A 7500-nucleotide genomic window follows, 5' to 3' on the forward strand; every position below is an offset into this window, starting at 1 on the left:
TGTCAACATTTCAAAACATTCCGAGCTCTTCTAATAAACCCCACCCAGTGCAGACACACGCACACACACCCACAAACCCCAAATCCAGGAATGCCATCAGGAATGTGTTTGTGTGCTTCTCCAATACTGCCATAACAATCTGACTGGGAGCAGAAAAACAAAACAAGTCTGAGAGAGAGGAAAGCAGACTGAAAGATAGATAGAGACAGAGAGAGAGAGAGGCATTATAGGTAAAAAGGAAGGTGTGAGGTGAGATGTGGTGAAGGGAAAGAGAGAACAGGATGGAACAGAACCGAAGGGAGGAGAGGAGAAGAGAGAGAGAGAGAGGAGAGGAGGAGGAGAGGAGAGGACGACAGCAGTCCATTAATCATGGGTGCTGGGGGTTCCGGCTCAGCCTGCTCCCCATTAGAGGCGGGCAGGGCAGGCCTCTGCCCAGCACTCACCACACCTCTGGCTCTCACATTCTCACTGCTACACACACAGACACACACATATACACACACATGTGTATCTACAGTATGTGCGCACACATATACTTGTGTATGTGCACGTATTTCACGTACATATATATATACACAAATTCACACACACACACACACATATACACATGCACACCAGGGTTTCCGTTGTCCGGTAATTACCGGACATTGGCCAAGAAAAAAAAAGAAATGTCCGACAAAATTAAATCTCTCCGGTCAAATTGTCCGATTGAAATTGGCTAATAATGCCGTCCCCTAACGCAATCTAAATTTGAGAATAACCCTTAATATGTAAGCCTACATTATACGTCCTCTGGCTATGTTTTTAAATAAACAGGCTCTACCATTTGAAAAGTAAGCTATTAAACAACACGCATAGCCTATGCTGCATTTCAAATAGGAAGCGCACGCGGCTTAAAACGTCCATGTTAAACAACGAACAAATGAGTGAGGCGGTTCAAACATGGCCAGGCCCAAGCAGACTAGCCTTAAAAGTTTTTTCAGAGGCCAGACGCGATGGATGATGATAAATTGGTAACGTGCTAACGAAGCCTCAGATGTCCGGTCAACTCCACCACCACCAGATAAAAAGCAGAAGTGTCGGGCGTATCTGTCGGAATCAGTGACATTGGAAGTTGAGTTGCGGGGGGTGCGGCCGCTCCAAGACACTGTCATTCTCCGTGTACACTGGGCATGCAAAGTGTTCTTTACCCAAAACATACAGTAGGCCTATGCATTCTCTGTCTATGATCTGCAGGGTTAGGGCCTCCTCGACGAGGCGATTACTGGTCCGTGGATAATTTCTGGCACAATTAAACGGTATCATTGAACCGCAGCCGAAAGAAAAAGAAAACATTTCCCAGAATAGGAAACATTTCTTAATTTATTGTTATCAAATAAAGAGGCATAGCATTAGGGGGTTGTGGTGTGAGCGCTCATTCTTGTGTGTGCGCATCTGTGTAAGTTAAACAGTCACCTCTGGAGATGACGTGGGCAGCAGCAACAAACAACTTAGCCTTTTTAAAACAATGAACGAAGGGGACTCTTGCTGTCCATGAAAATATACTGGCTAGATCTTGTTAGGCATGTTTAAGTTAGGCTAATGAACATGTTGCATTCTATACAGCCTGATTATGTCATTCTTTAAGCTATAGCCTGTCTCCAGTTTTCCTCAATTTGACTAATTAAGAAGGGATAATAGGATATTTGACCGGCATATCATCAAAATGTCCGGAAAACGAAACCTCTGCCGGTCAATTTGACTGGCACCATTTTTTCTAGCGGAAACTCTGATGTACACATATGCGTGCACGCACACACATATAAACACACGCACAGACATACTGTACAGACACAAACACACACACACTTACACACACACACAGTGTCACTCATTATCTCACACAAACACAAGATGAATGAGCCCGTGTGTGTGTGTGTGTGTGTGTGTGTGTGTGTGTGTGTATGTGTGTGTGTGTGTGTGTGCATGTGGTGGGGATATGTGTCCGCATCTACACACAGCCACTAATGTTTCCTGTTTCTCACTCTCACTCACTCATCCATTCCTGGAACACACACACACACACACACACACATACGCACACATACACACACACACTCACATACAGACACACTTGTTTGAAGATGGAGAGCTTCCAGGGCCATTAGTTAAAAGGTGTGAGTGTGCGGGGGGAGTGGACGTGGGGTGGACGAGGCTCACAGTGGCGGGGGCCAATCCCTCAGACGGGGTCTGGGGGGGGGGGGGGGGGGGGGGTTACGCTTGGGGACCCATTTGTCCCTGCCAGGTAGGGCCGCCGTGAGGAATGGTCTCCTCAGGAAAGACTCCTTTGTCTCACGCCCCACACTCTGGACAGAGAGGATAGATGAGCCCAAGAGGGGGAGGGGGAGAGAGAGAGAGAGAGGATGGAAGGATGGAGGAGAGGATGGAAGGATAGAGAAGAGGTGGAGGAAGGAGAATATGAAGAGAAAGAAAAAAGAGAGAGAAAGAAAAAAGAAACCCTCTGTTTGATCAACTCAGTCAATGGAAGAGCTGTTTTCTCCATTTTGTTTGCTCTAACTCCCTAATAAGCCAACAACTGTGAGCAGATGAATCACACTGAGACACAGACAGAGGGCTTTGAAGCTACATGTGGCCAGCTATACTCTATAGATGAAAGAAAGCATGGAAAGGGGTTGTTTGATGTGTTGGTGTGCTCAGAAAATATACACAAAGCATAAAACAACTTCTCATGAGATAAATGTGTGTGGATGTCTGTATCTGTATCTTCTTTTTTAAGTCTTTGTGTGTGTGTGTGTGTGTGTGTGTGTGTGTGTGTGTGTGTGTGTGTGTGTGTGTGTGTGTGTGTGTGTGTGTGTGTGTGTGTGTGTGTGTGTATCTACAGTATGTGCGCACACATATACTTGTGTATGTGCACGTATTTCACGTACTGCACGTATGCACACACACACACACACACACACACACACACACACGCACACACACACGGCTGTGAGCATGTGTGTATGCACACATGTCAGAGGCGCTGGTCATCAATTCCAATTTGACTGCATAATATTCAATCTGCGTTAGCGTGGCCAGGCAGACTGATGGACTGGCCAGTGAATAGATCAGGCATGTCTAATAGATCACCTGCGCTGACTGGCCTGCACTGGCCCAGCCCTGCCCGCACATAAACACACACACACACACACACACACACATACACACACACACACACACACACACACACACACACACACACACACACACACATAAACACAGAGATCACTCCTGTCTGTGACTGTGTTGGGCTAAGCAGTCAGGGTGGCTAGTCCCAGGGTGCCTCTTCAGAGGCTGGAATAAGCACCAGTTCACACTGTTGTGCTTTGGGGATAAGGAGAGGGAATTGTCCCTCCATGTGTTTTAAAACAGCAACAACTTAACCCATCCTTATGTTGTTTTTTAGGTAGCTAGATTTGGTAATATTCTTGACATTCATTTAAATGGATTGTACATGGCTATGTAAAGAAGAAACCAACAATCCTGTAGTTTACCAGTGTTGCCAAATATATCACTGAAATGCATCAGTTAACGAATTAGCTACCTTTGATCAGGGCCATTTGGACAAGTGCGCTGGCTTCTGGTTAGTCCGATTGTTAGATTTCTACAATAGCACTCCAATAAACTGAAATATGGCCTGGTGTGCGACCAAAAGCATGCAGCCATACATTCCCAGGGAAAGGAATCTACACAGCCTCCCCTGGGAAGCCCTCAGCTCTTGGCTTTGAAAGAGGCCTTCCTCGGACTGCCTTCACATCCTATACTCAAGCAGCAGATGTGCACACACACACACACACACACACACACACAGACAGACACACACACACACACACACACACACACACACACACACACACACACACACACACACACACACACAACACATTTAAATTCTTTATTTGGATTAGAAGATAAGCATATACCAGGGCATAATCCAATTTGACAGAAAGGTGTACAACACACACACACACACACACACGCACACACACAGACAGACAGACAGACAGACAAACAGACAGACAGAGACACAGACACACAATCACAGAGAGACAGGCCTAGGTGGCTTGGCCAACTCCTCTCATCCCTGTAACTGTTGACACACTCACGAGCAGCAGTGTACCGCACCACACCACGACCACAACCATACAGCCACACCATCGCCAAACACACACACACACACACACCTGTCAGCCGTCACCACCCTTTGCATGATGGGATACCACCAAACAAATATTGAATAGGAAGTGCTAGTATCCGCCAGCTGTACTGCCTAGGGCGTCGGGTGGGGTGGGGGTCTGTTTGTCCAGTGCTACGCTGGACGGAGTGTTGGTGTTTACCAGGAAGTCATTGAGAAAAAGTAGATGAATGAAATATGATGCACGGATGAACAGATGATTGAAAGATTCTGTCCAAACAAGCCTTGTAGTCAAAGGGTAGGATTTTTTTTAACCCTTGTGTTGTCCTCAAATCTTACCGACACTCTTTATCCTTGGGGTCAATTTGACCCTAGCTAAATAAACCCTCAGAAAATGATTATAATTCATATTGTTACCCAGTTTTTTTGTGACTGGTACTTAACAAGAGTGTAATAACCACCATCAAAAGCCCTACAAAACAATCCCACCCCCCCACACCCCTTTATGAACCTTGGAACCTTGGCTGGCAATATTGCCTATCCAGTGTCAGCAGCCCAAAGGCTTGCTGTTGCTTCCCCTTTTGACTTATACAGTCCTGCCAAAATGACTTATATGTAATAAGTACTTGTGTATGTAATAATGATAATAACAATATGTTATCATACTATTCAAATAATAATATCCATAATGTGTCAAATATTCATGTATCTTATGTTTCATACAGCTGGGGTCAAACTGACCCCAAGGAACATCAGTGTACAAAATATTTGTACAGGACATTGAAAACATATATGTTGTACCCTTCAATTGAGGAAAAGTCATTAAAACATGAAGCAAAAAAAAAAAGTGAACCATATATTTTATGGTTCAAATTGACCCCAAGGATAACAGGAGGGTTAAACACACACACACACACACACACACACATACACTTTGAATAATTTGGTCTTTTGACTTAATAAACAAGCAACCAGAGGCGGACAGAGTACACAGCTTCATTACTTGAGTAAAAGTACAGCTACCCTTTGCTAAATTTTCAAGTACAAGTAAAAGTACAACAGTTAGATGTCTACTTAAGTAAAAGTACTGTAGTACTTGTTTTTAAAAGTACTTGAGCATGGTCGGACTGGGAACAAAATTCGGCCCTGGCAATTTTCTCCTGGACCGGCCCACCACTGGACCCCCCCCACACACACACACACACACACACAAGCCCACCGATATCACATTTTGCAAAAATTGGGCTACCTTCGTTACTAACATACCAGTTGATACTTTTTACCTGCATCGACTCGCAATTGATTGTGCATCTAATGTAACACTCGGTGGAGAGACTTCCACTTTCCAAGTTTCACTTTCAATGTCATTGTGAGCTAAAAGGCTATGGGAAATACTTTGAAGTTCCTTTTGAGTCCAAAAATGAATAGGTTTTCTATAACCTGTACTACACTTTTCCACCAAGTTGTGCGAAAATTGTAGGCTACCCGTAGTTTTTTTTATGTTAACAGACAAACCGCACTACAGTAGCCTACATGGTGCAGTAAATGGAAGCTCTTGGTAGTGCGTGCAACTAACGTCTATAAAATATATTTATGGAATAAAACTAGACACCTCTGACTGCTGTTTACGGTTAAACTGCGATGATGTGAACACCAGCCAGCGGAGGGCAATTACAGTATATAGCCTAGGCTACCATGCATGGACTCGTAGGCTATATTTCCCCACAAACCTAGCGGCTGCTTGGACAAATCCACTTGAGGGGGGGGGAAAGGGGGCGCGATCGTAACACACACTGAACCTGTCATGAAGAGGCCAAAATGATTGACCTGTGACCCCCCAAGCCAAATGGATGCAACTGCATTTATAGGCTAGGCCTAGGCCTACATGACGGGCCGCAAATAGGCTAAATAACTTAAAAATAAATAAATAAATAAATACGTATTTCAAATAAAAAATACTATTTTGTAATTGAAACACTTGAAGCGAACACTATCATTAACTTATTCAGAAAATTGAAATAGTCTGGCGAGATGGGGCCACGGGTTGGCACATTCCCGGGATGGACCTGCTGCTTCTTCATCCATTGTTTCGTCCATAGTTTCGTCTCTTATCTAAATCTGACCATGGAGTTGACTTTGGCGGAAAGCTGAAGGTGATTGCTGATAGGCTGTCCCAATCAGTGGTGCCTGCACAATCCAATCATGTTTGAGAGGGAAACAACAAATTGAGGGTTTCCAAGATTTTTATTTTTTCCTTTTTTTTTTGAAGAAGTAACGGGTACTCACGGTTGTGGATAGAAATGTAGTGGAGTAAAGAGTACAATATTTGCCTTTCAAATGTACTTTAGTAAAGTCATGAGTACTCCCCAAAAATGATACTCGAGTAAAGTACAGATCCTTCAAAATTGTACTTAGGTACTGTACTCAAGTAAATGTACTCCGTTACAGTCCGGCTCTGCAAGCAACGATTCCAACTGCACCATCCAGAATTGAAATAAGGCATGTCATTGGACTAGAGCTTTTCTACAGCAATGGGCACGGTTTATATGGGCACTGGACTAGAGGGAAAGAACAGCTTGTCATGACACAAACACATGACACCTTGACAACAGAGAAACTGTAGATCAAAGTAAAGTCAAGTTGTGTGTATGTCAAGTTGACATAGTACCTGCTGCTAACATGTTGTGTTGATATCTGAGGCTGAAATGACATGCCACAATGTGTCAAAGGCATAGCTGAGTGTATTTCAGACTTAGGAGCTATTTCTGGCAATATGTCAATATGACATTGGAAGTTGACATAGTGTCGTTTCAACCCAAAAACATCATGACAAATCATATGTCAACAACAATTTATTTATATAGGCCCTTGGGTCGTTTATGACTTGCCAAACTCCAAATTGGTATTGAGTTAGTGATATGGATAACCTGCCTGCCCACTGTGAGAGAGTATAATACTGAGTGCATTCCCTCGGGATGAATGAAGTATCCACAGTTAGGAACAAAATTATTCATACCCCTCACAAAGATTGATTCAATGTTGATTTTCTCTTGACCAATATGTTTGTTCTGACTGAAAATGACAATGTGGGATGACAATTTGGAAGCGTTTTTATGTCCAAAATCATTCACACCCTTTTTAAATAATCAAAGGAAACATCTTTATTTGCATTCACAGATCTCAAAATGGTTCTTATACCTACCAAGCCTCTCCATGTCTCCACAATGATTCTAGATCGCACCTTTTTAACAGCAATCAGGTTCTTGAGGCAGGAATGATTATTTGCCATCACTCTGGCCTTGTGTTCACTTTTTTGATGGATTGAG

The sequence above is a fragment of the Alosa sapidissima genome, chromosome 2 (genome assembly GCF_018492685.1).
Source record: "Alosa sapidissima isolate fAloSap1 chromosome 2, fAloSap1.pri, whole genome shotgun sequence".
Classification (NCBI taxonomy): domain Eukaryota; kingdom Metazoa; phylum Chordata; class Actinopteri; order Clupeiformes; family Clupeidae; genus Alosa; species Alosa sapidissima.